At 51.9% G+C, this 21,748-nt stretch overlaps 1 protein-coding gene and 1 long non-coding RNA gene across 8 annotated transcripts in view; one reads left to right on the forward strand and one right to left on the reverse strand.

The window, feature by feature from the left end:
• Positions 1 to 11,190: 11,190 nt before the first annotated feature.
• LOC106965915 (uncharacterized) lies at positions 11,191 to 19,876 on the reverse strand. Its single transcript, XR_001428711.3, has 3 exons — positions 19,757 to 19,876; positions 19,405 to 19,548; positions 11,191 to 11,397 (listed from the first exon to the last, which is right to left on the reverse strand). It is a non-coding gene; the product is annotated as an uncharacterized LOC106965915 (long non-coding RNA).
• Positions 19,877 to 19,990: 114 nt separating this feature from the next.
• Positions 19,991 to 21,748, forward strand: part of CFAP161 (cilia and flagella associated protein 161) — a 62,114-nt gene continuing 60,356 nt past the window's right edge. For 5 of the 7 annotated variants that reach the window (XR_008298922.1, XM_053223468.1, XM_053223466.1 and 2 more), the window contains exon 1: positions 19,991 to 20,126. The gene's annotated coding sequence lies outside the window, so the exon portion shown is untranslated. The remainder of the gene's footprint in view (positions 20,127 to 21,748) is intronic. The other 2 variants (XM_027068244.2, XM_027068246.2) reach the window with 1 other exon arrangement.

Here is a 21,748-nt window from a genome sequence, read left to right on the forward strand (position 1 = left end):
GCCAGGAGAGAGCCGGGGTCCCAACTCTGTCGCCGAGTGACCAGGATCCTGATGACTCACCTGAGGGCCGGTGCCTCTTCTCCCTTATCAGCAGAACAGAGATAACGTGTGGGGTGTCAGGAGGATGCGGGGACCGTGGGGGGGGGGGCGGGGGGGCATGCAGGAGGGCCCCTCGGAGGAGCCCGAGTAGGCTGCCAGACCCAGGTCTCACTGGACACGTGTAGATGATTTCGGGGTCCGCGGTTGTCTGTGGGGCCTGCCTCAGGGATCTTGCGCCGCTGGGGGTCTCCCGCTTCCTTCCTCTGGGCCGGCGCACGGAGAGGGCGTCTGGCCCGTGCCTCCCCTTTCTGGGCCACCACGGAAAGGCGACAGTAGCTCCCTGGGAGCCGCCCTGCCTCGGTATCCCCGCTGTCGCAGCCGTGTCTTCCACCGCGAGGGGCGGACCTGCCCGAGTGCCGTGGCCCCGTGCGGCACGAAGGCACAGCGCCTGACACCGGGTGGGCGCACAGTAGGTGCCCAAGATGGTCCTTGTGCGCTCCAGTGGGTGATGAAGAATTTCTAAAAAGTCACTCGATCGGCCAATTCGTTTCTTTGAGGCTGTGGGTTTTCCAGCTGAACAAAAACGTGCGTACTTTCTTTGGGGGACAGCACAGTTTGGCGCCCGGGGGCCCGGCCGCTCCTCTCCATGAGGCCATTCTCGTCGTCGCTGTCAGCAGTAGTGATGACAGTGGCAGGGGCGGGGATGAGACGCTGAGGCGCCGGCAGGGCTCTCGTGTCCTACAGGACGAGACTCAGTCATCAACTGGATCCTGTTGAGCAAGATTCAGGGAACGCGCTGCACAGAACCGCCCTGCCGGGCTGCACCGCGTCCACACCGGGGCCGCCCTGGACGGAGCGACAGCCTGCGCACGGGGAGCGGGTACAGAGCGACGTTTCCCTCCGGCCATCCCGGCTGTCCCTCCTTCCGCCTGACCTCTCCTTTCCTGTGGCCACCTGCAGCTGAGGACAGCGGGAAGTGGCTCTTTGCTAATCTTGCCGGATGTGTGCAGGCCTGGGGTGGGCACCGGGACCTCCATTCTGGGGTCTCTCCCAACCTGGAGAGAAGGGGACGGGCCTCTGGAGTCGGGTGAGTGACAGGGACGAGCTGGCATTTCAGGAGCTGCTGTAGTGGCAAAAGGCACGAAAAGGAAAGAGAGAAAAGACAGAGACGGTTCCTTCTGGACATAAAAATCTGAGGCTGAGAACCCTGGAGGGAGCTCAGCGGTTGACTCATGGGGGGCATGGCTGTTCCTCGGGCACGTTTGAGGCCCCACAGGGGTCTTTTCCGTGGAGATGAGTGACCCACTGGATCTCCTCAGTGGTAGGCACGGAAGAGAGCGCTTACGCTCAGGTTTCTGTCCCTGGGCCTCCGTGCTTCCCAGTGTAGGTAAGGAGGTCAGTTGAGATGGTCAGTGGCCACCTCTCTCCTGCCTGTGGAGCTCACAGTTGGACAGCCCAGGGCTCCCATATTCCGGTTCAGCCCCACCTGTGGGACTAGACGTCTTCGTCCGCCACCTTGGTTGTCCCAGCACTTGGTCGTGAGCCAGACCTGGGGCCTGGTGTTTCTCTCACGAACTAACTGTCTTTCCTCAAGTCTTTTTCATTGCCCATCATGACATCTGTGAGGCTCCCACACCTCTTCCGAGTCTGATGAGCAATGGATCCCTTGACATCATTCAGCATGGGGTCCCATGGGGGACAGACACTGGTTGTACTTGAACACAGAGCCCTGCTTGCCTCAGTGGGTACCAGCCCCTCTGCGGTCTGCCCCTTGAAGGGTGACCCTTGTCCCAGCTCCAGGACACCCCTCGCTGGGGCACGTTGGCCACCACCATCTCCGGGATGAACCTAGATGTGGTCTTTGGGATCTGATATTAAACAGACTCACACCAACGTTTCTTCCTCCGATGTTCTCAAGGTCTCTACAGCTGCGGAGAAAGCCCTGGATATGGGCCACGTGGTCTCATTTCCTTGCAGAAATCCCTGGTCTCCAAGCCGCGGTCGAACACAAGAATTGCCCTTCTGAAGACATCTGGGTGCTTTTGCAAAAAGCTCGTTGGAGATGCTGCTGTGTTACCTCATGTCTGTTATGTAAGGTCTTGCTTGATAAATTTCTCCTTGAACATGGTGCCAGGAAAAATTTCTCTTTCCAATCTGATTCCAAAGTCATTGTCCAACGAAAAGTACATGAGCCAGCCTGTTTCCCCTTCATCCAGGAAATTCAGAGATAAATCCAGCGTTCGGCTGTAGTAAACAGCTCATCGCAGGTGGCTCGAGACCTAGTGTTTCTCTCTTACCCTCCCTTGTCCTTCTGTGAGTTTTGTTCAGCTGGTCAAATTTCCTTAGAAGTTTTGGGACGTTTTGGGAAAGAGTGAGATGCACCTCCCCCCAGAGACACTCAATGCACACACGCACATGTGCAAGGCACAGACGTCCCCACTTCTTACCGTCACCCCCGCCACGTCCCTGGTCCGGGCTGCGTGCCAGGTGGCCACGCTGCCCTGAGCGGCTTGCGGTTGGCCGACGGGGCAGACAGGCCGACAGAGAATGGACCTGAAGGTGCAGGACAGCCGGGTCCGCACTGAAACCAGGCGGCGGGGGGAGAGGCTGGCAGCGATCAGACATAAGACATGGGACGTCAGCATGGGGAAGACTTCTTGGAAGAAAGGGAGGCTCGCGGGGAAGGGCGGGACAGATTTCGAAGGCAGAAACGGAGGAGGAACACTGCTGACGGGGGAACAGTTTGCACAAAGGCTTGTGAAGGGAAAAATACACTGCCCTGCGCGTTTGGCAAAAACATTGGGAACCTAGTTCAGCTGGCAGGTCAGACACGTGGCGGAGGCACCGGGAGCTGAGGATAATGTTCTTGTACTCTCCAATTTGGAAGCGGAATCGGGCCCGATCTATCCTTTTGCCCAACCACCCTATGAAGCAGGCAGAGCAAAACTGATTGTGCCCTCATTGGGGTCAGGGGCTGGGGCTACGGACCCGTTAAGTCACTTGTTCGCAGAGACCCCGCGGAAGCGAGAAACCCGGGGCCCCACACCCAAACCTGGCTCTGGTTTCCCTGCCTTGTTCCATCTCTGGAAACGCTGGAGGAAGGGGTTCGCGGGGTCGGGCTAGGGGGGCCCACCTCGGAGATGAGATTCAGAGGTTTGCTTTGCGTTTCCTTCAGGGGTGGGCGGGGTGCTGGCGAGAATCGAAGGGAGGAGCCCCCGGGTGCAGTCGCAGCCCAGGTCCCCTAAGAACGCCCGCACACGGGTGGATCTCTGCGCAGCTGGCTTCTCTGTTCCTTTTCTGCTGCAGAAAAGGAACAATGAGGGAGTGAGAGGTGAGCAGTGATGTTTATCGTTCCAGCTCTGAACTTTCAAATGCTGGAATCCCCCGGGTTGGGAAGGGTGGGTGTGGTCACTTCCCACCATTGCCAAGGCGGACCTGCGGCGGCCCCCCTGGGGAAGAGGGGGTGTGATTTCCTCCCAAATAGGAAATGTATCTCCCGAATGGGGTTCTGCAGAGAGTCATCAAGGACTTATCTCCAGAAGCAGATGACCAGAGAGGGGCCCTGCCCAATCCTTTACCCCAGAGGGAACGAGTTGGCCAGGGGAGGGACCAGCTGAGGACCGGCCAGGAGAGCCCGCTCTCCTTTGTGCAGGAGGAGGGCTTCTCCCTGCCAGACTCTCCTGGGACCTGGGGACCCTCCGAGGGATCCCAGCAGCTCCTCCCAGGACCTCCAGCGTGTTCCAGCCGGAGAAGCGAAGTTCACATCTGTAATTGAGAGGACAGGGGAATCTGGGTCCTTTCTTCCGACTGGGTCCCGGATCCCTGGGTGATCATCTCAGCTCTTGGAAACCAGGCTCTGGAGATTCAGAAAGCTCCCCCAGTCGCCCCAACCTGCGGGCTGTTTGTTGAGAGGAGGCATCCTCTTAGCGCACTCAGAACATTGCGGCAGGAAGGACCCCTGCCCCTTTTACAGATAAGGGACTCGAAGACGAAGAGACAAAATAGATACTCAGTCAAGCTTATCCATAGTGTCATTTCAGTGTTTCTAAATCCTACTTTATTTCCCTGTGCTGCCCTCATCCTCCTTGGCCTGTCATATTTCTAAAGGGTTTTCCTTTTATTTGCACAAGTAATTGACTTCTCTGCACCCATTTTGTCACTTAGGAAGTGGGGGTGATCTTGGCCGTGGACGAGTGCAGGATTCAAGTACCTACAGCAATGGGAGTGTGGGGTGGAAAGCACTTTGCAAACATTTGAGAGAAGCTGTCATGAGGGGGGAGAAAATCTCCCATTTTAATTTCTTCCACCTCAGCCGGCTTTCCAGGTTTTGGGTATAAGTCTGGGATTTTTTTTTTTTGGACGAGGTTTAATAATGCTCATTATTAATAAGTCCTTTTTTCTTCAAGAGTTATTGAAGTGGGTGATTTTGTCAGTGTCTGTCCCTGTGATTATTATGTCTGATTCTGTGCCCAAAGTATTCCCACGCTTCTGCAATATACGTATTTTCCACATTTATACAGAGCAAGTCCTTCCATAATTCAGTCTCCCTATTACTGAGTGCTTTAACTTGGTTTACAGCCCATTTGCCCAATATTGTCAAGGAAAGTTACCTAAGAGGCATGTTCTGCGCTGACTTATGCCTTAGAATGTCTTTCTACTGCTTGAACCACAAACACCAACTTGCTGGGCTCTGAAGTCTCGCTTTGCCGACCTCGCCCTCAGAGTTTCCTTGAGGCTGGTTTCATTGCTTTTCCCTCGCCCCTGATGTTTATATGCCTAGATGAGGGTAGGCGTCTCCCTTTATCCTTGAGATTAAAAAAATATGTCTCCACTTTTTATCTCTTAAAAGTTCTCACTCTTAACAAAAACAGGTTTGACCTGGCCAGATAACTACCCCCCAAACATTCATGCGAGATCTCCTTGGGAGGTCCTGGAGGTGGGTATTGCCTTCTTTCCCTCCCCCCGGGGTTGAGAGCTGGCTGTCACGTCTGTGCTCACACCTCAGGGATCTGGCTACCATCTTGGTTGGCTTGAGGAAGGAGTCCAGAAAATCCCTAGGTCTGTGTGTTTTGTTTTTCATGATGCTAATTGACCGGGGCAAGCATTCCATGATCAAATTTCTGATCAAGTTGGCTTTCCTTTTGTGAATAGGTCCAGCTGGCATTGGCAGCCATGACATTTAACCACCTGTCCCAGCCAATCAGAAAGAAGCAGAGGTCGTTATGGGGGCAGAGGTGTTAGGGACCCCCTCTTGTGCCAAGCCTTTATCCTTAGTTGTTGAGGAATGGTGGTGGTGGAGGGGGATGATGTTGGGTGACCTGAGAGGGAGGGACTGGGGAAGCCATTGTAGCAGAGGGACACTGAGGCAGTTCGGGGGCCACAGTGTTTGTAACCGGTGTAGAAGCCGATCGTCCAATGAAGGCAGAATAGCCATGCCAGTGCATGTCCAGACTCCAGCGTCGGGGGCCATTCGTCTGGTCTGTGCCCCACATTCTCCATCAGTACGTCTGCTTGCTCGTGGTCCAGTTGGCAAGGATGTTTTGCAAGGCCACTTGAACGTCAATGGCGTCCTTCGAAGCCAGGAGAAGGACAGACAATGACAGCACGTTTTCCAAGCATCTCAGCAGGTGCCTGAGGGACTCCCCTCCCCACACCACTGCACGTTGCTCCTTCCTCTCCCCCTCCCCGGTGAAAGGTACAGCTCTGGGGGTACTCTGGGGGATGGTAACCACCATATGCGTATTGAACCAAGATCGGCATTTAACTGCTACTAAATCTCATCACCCCCTAGAACCGAGCCAGAGAACGGCTCTATCACACGGCAGCCAAACTGTTAGGAGAACAGAGCCAAGATGTACAGATCCATCGGCACAAACAGCGACGGTACTTAGAATATTCTTGCACGGGGTCGGGGGTCGGGCGGTCAGTAAACAGTGGCCGTGATCTTGGCACCTGAGGCGTGGGGTGAGATTGGGTCTGGAAAGGGGGTAGGACTAGGCCACGGCCAGGTTCTCTCGGCCAGCTCCCGGGCAAGGCCTCCTTCGGGGAACATGGGAGGCAATGGTCTGGAGAGTGCAGTGCAGAACTGGCTCACAATCATGTAGACATTTGGATTGCTTCTGGAGAGAACGGCTGCTGTATTTGGCAGGCAAACCCAAAGGAAGACCGGCTTGGCTTGAAGATAACCTTGAGACCCAGGGCCGATGGGCCAGGGCAGGTGACGGGGCAAGAAACACAGATGGCGTTGGGTCGTTACCCTGGGTATTAATTTAGAAGGCAAGAACTTGATCGATGGGATTGACCGCAAGAGGTTCATGCTACGGGCATGGAGTATCCCAAGGGGTGGGAATAAAGGAGGGTATTGAGGGGGCGCCGGACAGACCCTTAGGGAGGTGCTCGGGCTGCAAGGCTAAGTATTGCAGGCCACTGCGGGCCCGGCAGCCGGAGGAAGGAAGGATGGAGGAAGCCTGTCGTGATGGTGACGGTGACGGTGCTGATGACAGATGACATCTATTGAGCACCTAGTGCAAGGAGCCTGATGCCATGAAAATCCACGCACCCACATACTTGCTGCAGCAAGGGAACAAAGCTGGTGGTATCACCATCCCCATTTTATAGACGAGAAAAGCGAGGCACAGAGAAGAGCAAAAACCTGTTCAAAACACACAGCAAGCGCGCGGTGGAATCAGGTTCTTTCCCGCAGGTGGAGAGCGAGCCAGCAGACTCCCAATAGAGTCGCAGAAGTCAGGATTCTTCCGCAACACAGGGAAAATAGCAGATTTCAGCACGAGGAACGGGAACTGGTTCGGTCGAACGCTGCCAGGAGGCGTCCACAGGCAGGAGATTTTAGCCAACTCCCTCGCCCAGTTTTTCACTTTCCACGAATGCAAAGAAGCCGGGGTGGCATCCGGAAAGGCACGGCAGCAGGCCGGGGGCTGGCGGGGGCTCTGCTCCGAGACCCCTAGCAAGCCTTGCTGGTGGATGCAGGCCTAACGGGACAGAGGTGGGCAGAAGTGCCAGCCCCTACTTGAGAGACAGTGGGGACCCAGGACTGCCTGGTGGAGGAGGTAGGTTGAGATGAAGTTCAAGGTCTCGCCACAGTAAGTGTGGAGAGACGGGCACCACATGGCAAACTGGAACTCTTCCTCGGAGGGCCCATCCTCGGGGTAGGTCGGTCGTGTCATTTAGAAAAGCGTTGCAGATCAAGGGCTCTGGCTGGCTCGAGTCACACCCCATCAGGGCCAGTCCTGTGCAGCTGCTCTAGATTCCTCCCACCGAGCAGCTGTCCTGAACGCGGAGCCCTTTCCACTGGGGTTGGCAAGGCCACCGGCAAAGGCCCAAGAACAGAAGGGGTGGAGACACTTGCCAGGCAGACTTGGGCAGGAGGTCATTTCCACCTTATCCTGCAACAGGCGACTGGGCCATGATCCTGGACAGAACTTACGGGGCAGGTGCATGTTGGGGAAGCTGGAGTTTCTGGACAAGGTGTGAGAGGCAAATAGTGGGCATGGTTGTATAAGGTCTGGTAGGAGTCGCTGAGTCCAGACTGTGCCGGAATTTCAGACATGCTGTTGCCAAGAGGCTGGGAGTTGAGTTCAGCCCTGCTCCCTACTCCTGCTTCATGCGTCAACCAGCTCTTGAGGTCAGATAGGGGCCGAGGACGATGGGAACCGGTTGTCTGTCTCCCGCGGGGGTGGGGTGAGGAAATGAGGCTAGATAGCCCTCATCTGGGAAGTCTCAAGATGTAGGAGACACACAAAGGGAAGCTAGCAGCCACAAGGGAGGTGTCCTCTCCCACGAGTGGACCTTACGCTGTGCCAAAGGGACGCAGCACCCGTGAGTTACAAGGCACGAGTCTAATCGTCTGTGGAATGTTCTAGAATGATTGAGTTTGGAGATCACACACTGAGGAACCATCAAAAAGAATTCTTTCAAAATGTCTTTATACCTAAATCTTAACACTCTTCCAATCTGGAAGTCTGGAAAAGTCAAAACCTACTGAGAGGATTCACTACGAACTCTAGAGTTCTCTGTGTCCCCAAGTCACAAGGGGTCGGTGGTTCTCAGTGTCAGGTGTAAGGTGTCATTAAATGTTGAATTCCAAGGTGGCTTGGGTTTGTGGACTGGCTGGACGGCTGCTCACCATGAATAAAACAATGGCACCCGGGGTGTCCACCAGCCTACGTGGGGGGTCCAGACGGGTTATCTGTCGGGTTGGGTGTGGAAGAGTGATAGGAGGTCTGAGCAAGATGGCGGCAGCTTGTGTTGATGTCATCTGCTTCTTCTCTTGGCATCTGAACACCATCAGTAAAGTCATTAAAGTCACAAGTCAGATTTAGCATATACACATATATATGCACACATGCATATATACGTATATATTTAGCAAATGTATGCATATATACACAGACATATATATACATAGAAATATATATACATAGAAATATATATATATATATACATACATACATGGATACATGTATGTGTATATATATCTACACAACCCCCTTCCCCCCCCTCCCCCCTCCCCCGACAAAGCAGGGCAGAAGTGAGAAAACAGAGTCAGGAACCCAGAAGCAAGAAAACAGAGTCAGGGACCCAGAAGTATTGTCACACCCAGATGCAGAAGTTTTGCTTAGGGCCTGATCCCTCTAAGAACTATAAATAAATAATGTGTCTTTAAGTGTTCCTTCGCAGAACTTTATTCTCTGCCCATGACCGCAGCAAAGTCTTCTCGGTATTGACTTACTGGACCGCTATGACATCCTTGGGAGACTGATGTTTATCTCGTAATTTTGCAGAGGAGGGTGCTGAGGCTTTGAGACGGAAGTGGCTTACGTTCACAGTGTGCTGGGATTGGAACCCAGCTCCATTTACCTGCAGAGCCCTTTAGCTCAGCTACTCCTTGCTGCTCTGTCTTCTGCAGACAGCTGTCGTGGCTTGAAGAACACAGATAGAATAAACTGTAGGATTTCTTTCCTGCATCGGAGAATCACCAGATTATCTTCATGCCTTCTGGCCACCCACAGCTGGACACATAGGTTGTCACAGACTGAGTGTCTATGTCCCCTCAAAATTCATATGCTGAAGCCCTAACCCCAGTGTGATGGGACCCAGAGGTGGGGTCTTGCGGAGATAATTAGCTATGCACGAGGCCACGAGGGTGGAGCTCCAACATAGGATTAGTGTCCTTAGAAGAAGAGACACCAGAGGTTCCCCTCCCTGCCACATGAGGACATAGCAAGGGGATGGCCATCTCCAAGTCGGGAGGAGGGCTCTCACCAGGAACCAAACCTGTCTGCATCTTGATCTTGAACTTCCCAGGCGCAAGAACTATGAGAAATTAATTTCAGTTGCTTGACCCATGCTACTTTGTGATAGCAGCCCAAGCTAGTAGGTAAGTTTCTATATTTGTCTTACGAACACAGCTTTATTGTTTTTGAAAAAGAAGTGTTGCAAAAAATTTAAGTGGCATGAAACAAAGGCAATAAGGAGAAACCATTCCGGATTCCACTACCCAGAGACTATCACCAAGATGGATTTGCCAGACATTTGCCCAGGCATCCTTCTGGGCTTCCATACATGGGTATCAATTTGCATAACATTTTACAGGGATCACATCCCAGTGAAACAAAGTACCGCCAGCCGGGGAACGACCAGGGGAGTTCGCTTTCACACGGCTGAGGCTGCAGGTCTGAGATCAAGGTCTTAAAGGGCGGGTTCATCCTGGAGGCTCGGAGGCAGGCATACTTCACTCCTCTGTCTCAGCTTCTAGAGGTTTCTGACAATCCTCTGTGTCCCTGCACGGAGAACTCTGTCTCCCTCCTCGCGTGGCGTATTCCCTGTGTGTTCGTAGCTGAATTTCCCTTTTCTTATAGGGACACAAGTCATTGGATTAGGACCCTCCCTAATCCCGTATGACCTCACTTTAACTTGATTACATCTCCAGAGACCTTATATGTAAACAATGTCACACTCATAGAAACCAGGTAAACGTGTGTTTTTTTTTTGGGGGGGGGGGATGGCTTTCCATCCAGTACACCTGGCCATCTCTTTATGTAAATACATGTAGACACCCATTTTTTTTAAAGGGCAGGATAATATTTCATGGGAGATCTATATTATAATCTCTATGGATTTACATCTAGATTATTTTATTTTATCTTTGGGCTATTTTTTAGCATCTGTGTGATATACACCCTTGTACTTGGACTTTATGATTGTGTATTCTTAGAGAAAAACTACCAATAGGGTTGGTGATCCAAAGGGCTTGGACTTTTATTATCTTGACGTCTGTTGACCCCCAAGGAGGATGGTCCCAGCAATGGCTGAGTGGGGTCAGAGTCTGCAAGGGGTTCTTCTGTTACACACCAACTGGGATAATTTCCCGAGGATTTCTAGAGCCTCACCGGAAGCCCATTTCAAGGCCACAGGAGACTTCTGGATCTGACGCATGGCAGGCATTGAAAGAGTTTTATCAAGTGAATATGGGTGTTTATGAAAAACAGCGTTTTTTCCCCAGCAAAAAACAAATAGTTTATTTGAGTGCCACACTGAGCAGAGAGAGGAGATTTCTGCGTGTTCCGCAGTGATTCTTCCTCGGATGCCAAATGCATGGGGGCTGGGGTTGGGGAGCAGGTGCTTCGGCGGTCTGTTCTGGCACTGTCGTGGCGGGGCCTGTAACCACCATCTGCACGAATGTCTGGTCAAGGGAACAGCTCTGGCAGTAGGCTGTGCTGTGACGTTGGTTCACAAGCCTGGGGTCGGACCAGGACGGCAGCGGCCGACACCCATGGAGGGCTCTGCGCGGCTTTCAGACTGGATGGGGTCACGATCCCTGCCCCGAGGTACCCACCCATCTTATGGGAACAGAGGAATCCGCTTATCAGACAAAACCCAGTCACCTTCTGCTCCCAGACTCAGGGGGAGGGAGTGAGCCTCGGTTTGTGGGCACGGGTGGAGGGGGTGCGTGAGCCCGGGGAGCTCAGAAGGCAGCCGCGCGTAGGAACGTCACTCCAGAAGCTTGGGGACGGAAGTAGAACAGCAGTTCGCCTGGGACAAGCCGGAGAGGGTTTTCTGCCCGCCCTGGGTTCAGATCGCGCTCTGAGTACGAGAGGAAGAAGATAGCATCCTTCCCCCACGGTGTGGGGAAACTGAGGCTTGCCTAATGCTGAAGCGTCCACGTGAGCCCCGAGTGGACAGGTGTTCAAAGGCTGTCAGCAGATGGGAAGTTGTCGAGTCCCCGTGCAGACACTCAGTGTTTACTCCGCAGCTGGGTATTTTCAGGGACTAACATTTCTGTCCATGACTGGGGCAAGATGCTGGTACAGGACCGGGCCATGTCTGGTCCCAAGAGAGCTGGAAAGGAAGAATATTACGAAGCCGCTCACTGATGTAATGTGTATTCTGAGCACCTGCTCTGTCAGGCACTGTGCTAAGGACGTGCCACGGAAACAAAGACCGCTGTCCCCCCGGGGCTCACATTCGTCCAAATCGCTCGTTGCTAAGAAAACTTGCGTACATTTGGGACTGTAGAGAAAATACAAAGTTCCATGAGAGCCCAAGGTGGGGACCTGGCTTAATGCAGTCTGGGGATGCTGTCGGGGAGGTGGCCTTGGGGTCAGTCTTGATGAATGGGTAGATACTGCACAGAGAAGGTGCATCTTGAGTAAGGACATCCAAGTCGAGGAAACATCAAAGCCGGAAAAGCGTTGTGCTGGGGACCTCAAATATTCGGACACTCTTGGAATCTAATAGGAAACGTGTTACCACAAGACTGTTGCAGTGGATAATGGCTCATGAGGCTTTTGACATGTGGCTGGCTCTCAACGTCAGTGTTCGTCATTTGGAGGGAAGATGCATTATAATTTCTAGAAGCCCTGCTCAACATCTCCCTTTGGGAACATTTGTAAACCGGGTCTCCTGTCCCGAGCCCATAGACTCTCTCACCCTGGTGTCATTGGTACAGACAGAAAGCTGTACTCAAGACCAGCCACACGAGGGCACAATTGCCCCACGATGGACTCAAAGTCCCCCCAAGAAAGGTCAGGAAAGACCTTGTCCTCAAAAGCTCTTCTTCCCCACGACAGTGACCAAGGAGTGCATGAAACTGTCCCACCTGATTCTATTAAAGCCACCGACATCTGCTGAGTGAGGTGCTTGGAGGAATTTGGGCGGAAAACTGGCTCCCATTCTGTCCTAGTGTCTCCACCCCCCTGAAACATTCTGTCTATGATTCCTGCCACTGTGATACAGATCAGAGCTTCCGTTTAGGTAGGTGTGGACTAGCACCGGGCCAGTGCTCTCAGAGTATTTTCTTTGTTTATGATTACAACAAAATGCAGGCTCATACAGAACGCCTGATGTCCCCTCCCCACCAGCTACATGTATCAGGATCCTAAATGTATATAGATTATATACTTATAGATTATACATGCATATGATTCCATATAATATTAGATATTATATTATATAACACACATGCATGTTACACATCTAAATGTACACACACATGATACACACACAAATTTATAAACTATATAGGTTTTTCCCTAGGATACACATTTTTACAAAATAGACGTCTTACATTATAAACTATTTTGCAATCCTGTTTTCGTCTAATATATGGTGAAAAGTCCCCAGGTCGTTAAATAATGTTCTTTAAAAAAATTTTTTTTAATGTTTATTTATTTTTGAGAGAGAGAGAGAGAGAGAGAGAGAGAGCCCGAAGAGGAGAGGGAGACACAGAATCTGAAACAGGCTCCAGGCTCTGAGCTGTCAGCATAGAGCCCGACGCGGGGCTTGAACTCACAAATTGCGAGATCATGACCTGAGCTGAACTCGGTCACTTAACCGGCTGAGCCACCTGGGTGCCCCAATAATGTTCTTATATCATGATTTTTAATAGCTGCATAACTTTCCAAAACATAAATGCTCCACAATTTACTGAAACAACCCATTAGTATTGGATATTTGGGTTGTGTTTTTTTGCAAATTGTTTTTTCTATTAAAGGACACATCTCCTTGGTTTCATATGGTTGAAGTGGAATTGAGAGATCCAGGCACTTAATTTTAAGGCATTTGATATCATAATGCAAAACTGCCTTCCGGAATCATTACCGTGGTTTCCTGTCTCAACAGCTGCGGATAAAAGGGCTTCCCGGATATTCTCAGGGTATTTGTCAGATGCTGATAAACAGAAGATCCCTGTCCTGGCTGAAGTCAGGGTTCGAGCCTCGAAGTTGGGGTTCGAGCCACGCTATAGCCTGGCACTGGCTTTATGCTTTCGAGAAGTTCAGGTCTCCCCACTGAGCCACAGATATCACCCCAAGAGCCAGGACGATGATCCCTTTGTAGAGCATGAACTCCCCGCGGGATTTTTTCTTCGTGCTGCACTTTTTCTTCGTGCTTCGAGGGCATAGACCCCTCGTACTCAGTGTCGCTGCCATTACTATTTGTGAATTTTGTATCAAGGACACGCTTCAGCTTTCAGCATCTTAGTTGGGACCTTTATAGTCTAATGGAAGAAACGACGAGTTCTGGGTCTTGGCGCCTGCTCTGACAACACTAGCTGTGACCTTAGACACTTATCTTCCCCTGGCTGGGTCTTCGTTTTCCCATGAGCCAAATGAAGTTTCCCTTGAACTTGAAAACTGCAAGTCTGGCAGACAGAAAACTGCTCGGTCGCGCCCCTCCAGAAGGCAGTGTTTGCAAAAGGGTAAGCAGCAGTATCTACCAGGTTCCATGTATCTTCTCATGCATCACCGGAACCACGCGAGATGGGCATTACGATTTCCTCATACTACAGGCGGGGAGACTGAGTCACAGAGAGGTCGTGACTCGGCCCGACAGTCACACAGCCCGTGAGGGGTTGGCTCTGGGACCTGAACTGAGAATGTCTGACTCCGCAGCCTGTGTCTGAAATCACAGAGCTGGCCCCAGAACCTAGAATTATCTTCCAAGCCCTTGTAAGGGCAAAGCCAGAACGAAATGATGTGTGAGTAGAAGCGGTGTAGGACCTGTGGTCGCCGTGAGCTTACGCTGGGGCCATACTTTCTGTCTTCTCTCCGTTCTCCCCTCTGCCTCTCTCCCTGCATTCTGTGGTGGGTTTCAGTTCCAGCTCTGATGCGAACTTGGGAATTTCCCACAACCTCTCTGCACTTCTGTTTCCTTGTTTGTGAAAGGACACACCCTGTCTTTCCCCATCGGATGAACGACACTGGAAAAGGGGCCGTTCTGGGCAAACGTGCATTTGTCCTGATTCCCTCCTGGGCGCATTTACCCGGTATCTTGGAGGATTTCCTGGAACCAGCTCATGTTCTGTGCCCAAAGTGTTGGAATGGTTGCAATGCCTCCAGAATGACTGGTTTTTGGCTTGCAAAGGTCCCCTCTTTTGATGAGGAAGGCAGGCCGAGGGGCAGGGGGGCACAGGCGAGTGGTCCCGTGGGCGGGGCGCTGAGGGCTGCGAAGAGTTTAAGCCCCCATGGGGCTCGCTGCTGTCAGTGAGGAGCCTGCTTCAGATCCTCTGTCCCCCATCCCCCCCTGCCCCTCCCTCGCTCATGGTCTCTGTCTCAGGAATATATAAACATTTTTTTTTAAAAAAGGGGAAGAAAGTTTGACATAAATTTCTGGTGACTTTAAGAGAGGAATGCTCTTGAAACCTAAATATCAGAGGCATCCCCGCTCTTTGAGATGTGGAACAGGTGGCTCGACGTCCCCCTTCATGCCCCTGGGAAGCCCAAAGTCCTCCCCAGACTTCATGGGTCTCAGGGGACTTCTCCCTCTGGCGCGAGCTGCTTTGCCAGAATGCTCCACCCCGTTGGGAAACTTGCTTTCTTCCCGTTCTTCTAGGCAGGACCACTTGGCTCCTTCCCTCCCCTGCTGTCACACCCAGCCCTGGGTCCACCTTGGTACTTCCAACCCCACCAGCGTGCTGCGTAGAACGGAAGGGTTTCCTCCCAACAGGGTCCGCCCTCTACAGAAGCCGGGATTGTACACGGAAGGAAATTTCTTCTGCTGTCTGGACTTCAGATTACACGCAAGTCTATCACCCAAGAGGTAGCTTGAACGGAGGGGCACTGGCCTTTGGCACAGGGGTGACGAGGAGAAGACGAGAAGAAGGAGTCCCTCGGATCCTTCCCTGTGCCAAATGCCGGGCTCTGTGCTCACGTCCGGCTGGGGAGAGTTAGAGGGGCGCTGGTCGGGGGTCTTTTCCACAGGGGTCTGGCGCACCCAGGAGGAAAGCAGATGGAGACAAAAAGACCAGAAGACCTCTTTCTGGTCAGACACTACCTTACGCTCTTGGGACAGGACTGGAGATGCCTGATAAGACGAGGCATTAGAAAGTGATTGCGCAGTCGCCCTGCCTAGCTCACGGAAGGACGTTGTTCAGCGGGAAAACACCTGCCGATACCCCTTCGAGGAGTCTGCTCTCACTGGGCCTTCGGCAGCGTGTCTCACACGTGTGCACTTGGTCAGAGTCGTCTCCTCTGACTCAATAGCCACATTAGCAGGAGCGTCTCTGTCATCCCCGTGTCCCAAATGCTGAGCACTGAGCTCGGCACGCGACGCATCTGGGTCGGATGAACTGAACGGATTCCCCAACGCGCATTTTCCGAGAGGTGACAGTAGCCACGCGGGCTCTTTCCTTGTTCGGTTCTGCCTCTGTTCTCACTGCCGCCACCACACTTACGTGCACTCATCACGACGCTGTTTCCTGGCTGGGCCTCCTGCCTGCTGCCCGGCCTGTTGGCCCCAAGTCCGTGCAACAGGCTGTGGCCCCAGCAAACCCCCCACCAGCTCGACAGGCACACCTCACTCTCCCGCACCGCGCAGATCTCGCATTTCTTACGAACTGAAGCTTTGTGGCCATGCTGTGTCAGGCAAGTCCAAGGGCTGCATTTTCCAGCAGTGTCTGCTCGCTTTGTGTCTCTGTGTTTCATTTTGGTAACTCTTGCCCTATTTCCAACGTTCTCTTGACATCATTCTTATATTGGTTATGGTGGTCTGTGCTCAGTAATTGTGACTCACTGAAAGCTCAGATGATGGTTAGCATTTTTTAGCAATAAAGTATTTTTAAATTAAGGTCGGCGCGTTGTTTTTCTTAGACACCATGCTGTTGCGTGATTGATAGGCCACAGTGCGGTGTGAACGTGACTTTTATATGCCCTGGGAAACCAAAAAATTCTTGTGACTCACTTTTTATTGCAGTGTTCTGGAAGGGACTCTACACGTCTCTGAGGTGTGCCTGGCCTCTGCCGGTGGTGGCTTTGACTTCAGGACCTTGCGGTGGCTCTCTGCCACTTATGCAAGAAAATCCCTGTCCCCCACGGTGGTGCCGGGGGCCCCTCACCATCTCCCTCTGTCCACCTTCATTGCCTCATGGTCCTCTCTGGTCCTTTAGATGTTCCCTGAGTCCCTGTTTCTGTGCTGGCTTCATCCTGCTGCCTCCCCAACCCCCACCCCCACCCCCCTCCCCTCATTCTCCCCCCATCCCAACCTTTCCTTGGTTCTTTCAAGAGCATGGCCAAATCCTACCTGTCTTTCATATTATTATGTCATTTGAGCCTCACAAAATCTCTGAGTCCGTCTTAAAGTATTGGTCTTACCAGCTGATTCTTTTAAAAAGGCTTCCATGTTTGCAGGGGCGCCTGGGGGGCTCAGCCGATTGAGCGTCCCACTTCTGCTCAGGTCATGATCTCACAGTTCGTGGGTTCGAGCCCTGCATTGGGCTCTGTGCTGACAGCTCGGAGCCTGGAGCCCGCTTCGGATTCTGTGTGTCCCTCTCTCTCTGCCCCTCCCCTGCTCATGCTGTCTCTCAAAAATAAATACACGTTAAAAATATTTTAAAAAGTCTTCCACGTTGAATTCAGCTGGGGCAATACTGTGTGTCATCACATCTTTGTGGGTTTATGACACCATGATGTCTGAGGTTCCAAGGCAGGCTATTATGAGGACACCCCTCTGACCCGCATTTCCTAAACATACTGACAACAGAGCTCTTCCCCACTCTGATCTATTAACACACTGCAGAGGATCTGGGAAATGCTTCCTGGAGAGTTATCGGGGAGGTAAGCCTTAACCTGTTTTTATTGGTGAAAGAAACGAGGCTCCGAGACAGAAATGCTCACATGAGCAGAGTGAAAGGTGCATCAACCCCGTGATTTTCTTTACTATGCCTTTATGACTTCTGATATTTGTCATCCAGGGAGGACTCGAAAGCTTATCCTTGGGACCCCAGTACTTACTGGCTCCTAAGACTATAACTCAGTTCTCTTTCCTAATGGCTGAACTTTGTCCCACTTCTCTTTTCTAAACATGATCGCGTCCAAGTATTTCTTTGGCTTTTCTTTTCCCACCAGATGTTTCACAAGTAAGTAACAAAAGGTTCCAATTAAATTTTTCCAAGGGTCTCATCAAAGCATGAAAAGAAATAGCAGATATGTTTTCTGGTATATACCTGGTCTACGTCAAAATCATAGTTAACTGGAAAGGGGAAGGAGTGATGGCCTGATTTCAAGGAGATATTTATGGCTAAATAAGAACTGAGCCAATTTTATAGTGGCCAGAAAGGCATGAGTGTATCTCTGTTTTAACCTTAGCTTTGAGGGTTTTGGAGGGTTACGAATGAAAAATGTTAAATAATTATGTAGAAAATAAGCATTTTCTAATGTTTCAAAAATGAAGGTAAACATTTGGAAAAGTAAGAAAAAAACTTGCAGGTTTGTTTAGCATTTTGTTATTATTATTTTTTTAAGTGTTTATTTTTGAGAGAGAGGAAGACAGAGTGCAAGTGTGGGGCAGGGGCAGAGAGAGAGGGAGACACAGAATCCAAAGCCGAGCTGTCAGCACAGAGCCCAGCACGGAGCTCGAACTCATGAACCGCGAGAGCATGACCTGAGCTGAAGTCAGACGTTTACCTGACTGAGCCACCCAGGCTCCTTAGCATTTTGTTATTATTATCTGACCTTTAAATCCATCTGTTGTAAGTTGTGAGATGCCCTGTTATGGTCCTTTGTTTATCATATTAAGAATCATTGGGGGGGGGGGGGGAGTCAGTGCCCTCCTGAATGGTACCCCTGAATGGTGACATCAGAGGGCTGCACACTGCTAGGGGGAGGGGAGACAGGTCTCAATGAGCCAGTCCAACCAAGGTCGCCAAACAATAGGCACCAAGTGTGGAGGGTCATGCACAGAATTGCTATCGCACATTGCCGAAAATGACTAGCTTCCAACAAAAGATTATGAAACCTGCCAACACAGAGGAAAATGTGAGTCATATTTGGGGGAAAAGACAGGCTTTGAGAGGGTCCAGATGTTGGACTTATCAGGGAAACTCTCCAAAGTGATTAAGAATATGTTTAGGGGCACCTGGGTGACTCAGTCGGTTAAGCGTCCGACTTCAGCTCATGATCTCACGGTTTGTGAGTTTGAGCCCCGTGTCAGGCTCTATGCCAACAGCTCAGAGCCTGGAGCCTGCTTGGGATTCTGTGTCTCCCTGTCTCTCTGCCCCTCCCCCACTTGCACTCGCTCATACACACTCTCTCTCTCTCAAAAGTAAATAAACGTTAAAAAAAATATGTTCAAAGTACTAAGGGAAACCATATTATAGAATTTAAGGAAGGTATGACATCAATATCTCATCAAATCCGTAACACTCATAAAGAAATGATAAAAAAAAGAACCAGGCAGAAATTCTGGAACTGAAAAACATTGTGACCGAAATGAATTCACTGGACAGGTGGAACAGCAGATTTGAGCTGGCGTAAGAAAAAGTAAGCAGAGGGGCACCTGGGTGGCTTAGTCGCTTGAGTGTCTGACTTCAGCTCGGGTCATGATCCCATGGTTCACGAGTTCGAGCCCCGTGTTGGGCTCAGTGCTGACAGCTCAGAGCCTGGAGCCTGCTCCGCTGCTTTGGGTTCTGTGTCTTCTCCCTTTCTTTCTGTCCCTCACCCACTCGCACACTCTCTTTCTCAAAAATAAATTAAAAAAAAGAAAAAGAGAATGTAAGCAGACTTGGAGATCAAACAATAGAAAATGATGCAATCTGAGGGCCAGAGAGGAAAAAGAAGGAAGAACAATGAATGTGGCCGTAGAGAAATGTAGCACTTCACAAAGTGCACCCACATTGCGTAATGGGAGTCCCAGGAGAAGAGGAGAGGTAAAAAGGAGGAGACAGAAATTCAAAGAAATAATGGCAAATCCCACATTTGATTCAAAAAGAAACCAGTCTACACACTCAGGCAGCTCAGTGCGATCCAAGAGGGACGAATGCCCGGAGATCCCCGCCCTCCCCCAGACCGCAATCCGCGATGAAAGCCAAAGACGCAGAGAGCATCTGGAAAGCAGAGGAGCCCGCACACCAACCTTAGCGATGGCACAAGGACAGCCTGAAGACTGACGGCTGACTTCCCGTTGGCAACAGTGGAGGTCAGCAGGCGGTGAATGAAAGACAAAAGCGTCCCCATGGATCGCACATCCGGTCAGCTCCCTTACAGCACAGAGGGCAACCTAAGGAGGTGAGCAGAAGCGGAGAGAACGTGTGGCCAGACCCGCCTTCCAAGAAACACAGCGGATGATCAGGTCGCAGTAGCAACGCCAGGCAGCGACCTGTACCTGTTATGCCCAGAATTCGCGATCCCCAAAGACCACCAGGGAGCCGAGTCCGATGCAAAAGCAAAGAGCCTTTATTCGAGCTAGCTCGAGCTCAGTCCCCTACCTGCACCGGTGCAGTGGTGAGATGCCGGGAGAGAGAGCCAGTTTCAAACGCACAAAGGTTTTATAGGGGTCTAGGGGCAGTTGGTGAGGTAATGGCTGTGGCCTCAGCCGATTGGCTGGGGAAGGGTTGTGGCCTTGGCCGATTGGCTGGGGAAAGGTCGTGGCCTCAGCCGATTGGCTGGGGAAGAGCCGGAGTCCCGTTAGGCAGGTCGCCGGGCGTGTTTTGATTGGGAAGTTTGATCAGGTGAGCGGGAGGTTACTCAAGGGGAGGAGGCGTGGTCTGAGGTTTCTGCGATTTTCCCGGAAAGGGGCCATGTCGGGGACATAGTCACTCAAGGTGGAGGACACGGAACAAGATGGAGTCGGCTGAGGTAGGGCCGCTCTTTCATACCCACGCGCGATAGCAGGGAGCACCAGCGACAAGGATTGCGTCCATCATCACCCAGTTGTGTCCGTGGCCCAGGTCTTCTCCTGACTCATTTAATTTTTTTTTAACGTTTTATTTATTTATTTTTGAGACAGGGAGAGACAGAGCATGAACAGGGGAGGGTCAGAGAGAGGGAGACACAGAATCTGAAACAGGCTCCAGGCTCTGAGCCGTCAGCCCAGAGCCCGACGCGGGGCTCGAACTCACGGACCGCGAGACCATGACCTGAGCCGAAGTCGGACGCTCAACCGACCCAGGCGCCCCTCCTGACTCATTTAAAAAGCAGTTTCACAAACAGGATGTACATAGCGTATTGTTACGCCCATAACGTGCAGAGACGCAGCATATTCGACGAGAGCGGCGCCCCGGAGGCGGGGGGTGGGGGGGTGGGGGGGGCGCAGCCACACTGGGGTAAGTTCTTACCAAATAACCGACTCATTACAACTTCATTAAGTTACACGGAGACCGGGGGGCCTGGGTGGCTCAGTGGGTTGAGCCTCCGACTTTGGCTCAGGTCACGACCTTTGAAAACGTTGGCTCCGGCCTATTCTAGCTTTATCAGGAATTCTTGCAAACCACAGGCTTGTCGGGTCACTTGGGAGACTGGGGACGGGGGAGGCAGGGATGCCGTGAAGCCCAGGGAGCTGTGTCCTGCCTCAGAACCGCGTGAACAGAAATAGGCTAACCTGACACGTTTCCTACTTCGGAGGCAGTGACATTGTAATTCTGCCTTCCCGCTTCCTTCGATGTTATTTGGGTTCCAACTTTCTGCAGTGAGGATGCATCCTCTGAGGGTCAAGGTCACTCTGCTGCTGCTGCCGCCACAAGACAGACAGCGGGGGTGGGGGGGGTGGAGGGGCGGTGGGTTTCCATCCCAAAGCTCCTCTTTGTGTCAACGAGTGACAGGTCCTTTACCTGCGCTGTGTTTTCCATTCAGATTCGAAAGGTTAAAGGAAAAGGAAAATGATGTGGAAAAGGTGGGGGTTTGGAGCCAACGGCCCAGGAAGAATTCTTGAACTGTCTTCGGTGCAAAAAGGCGACTTTATGAAAGCAAGGGGACAGGACGGGTGGGCTGGAAAGCTGCACTGGGGTGGTGAAGAGTGGCTCCTCGTATACTATGCAGTTGGGGAGGTGAAGGCCTAAGGGAAGCCTCCAGAAGGACTTTGATGTGCTAACGAGGACTGGGAAGATGCCAGGGGCCTTGCTGTTGTCCAGCTGAGGCTGGTTTCCCTCTCTTGAGAAGTTAACACTAGGACCGCAGGGGCTTGGGGGGGGTGGGGTGGGGAAGGTTCTACGTATTTGCCTCAAGTATCTCAAGGGCCTGCAGGTTTTGACGAAACTTAATGTCACCTGCCATTTCCTTCTGGTCTCTGTTCCCACATCACTGTGGAGGGGAGGGTGAGGTCTGGGCTCCAGGAAACCGCCTATAGGTTTCTGGAGCTTAGGCTTTGGGCAAAGTTGCCTTTTTCTTGTAATTTACCAAGACGTATGTAAACTGATGGGGACTCAGGTTCCCCAGGGCTGTGAGCTCTGTCGGTTAACCCTTTGTTTGCTTTTTTTCCCCTT

This window comes from Acinonyx jubatus, chromosome B3 (assembly GCF_027475565.1).
Source record: "Acinonyx jubatus isolate Ajub_Pintada_27869175 chromosome B3, VMU_Ajub_asm_v1.0, whole genome shotgun sequence".
NCBI classification, from domain to species: domain Eukaryota; kingdom Metazoa; phylum Chordata; class Mammalia; order Carnivora; family Felidae; genus Acinonyx; species Acinonyx jubatus.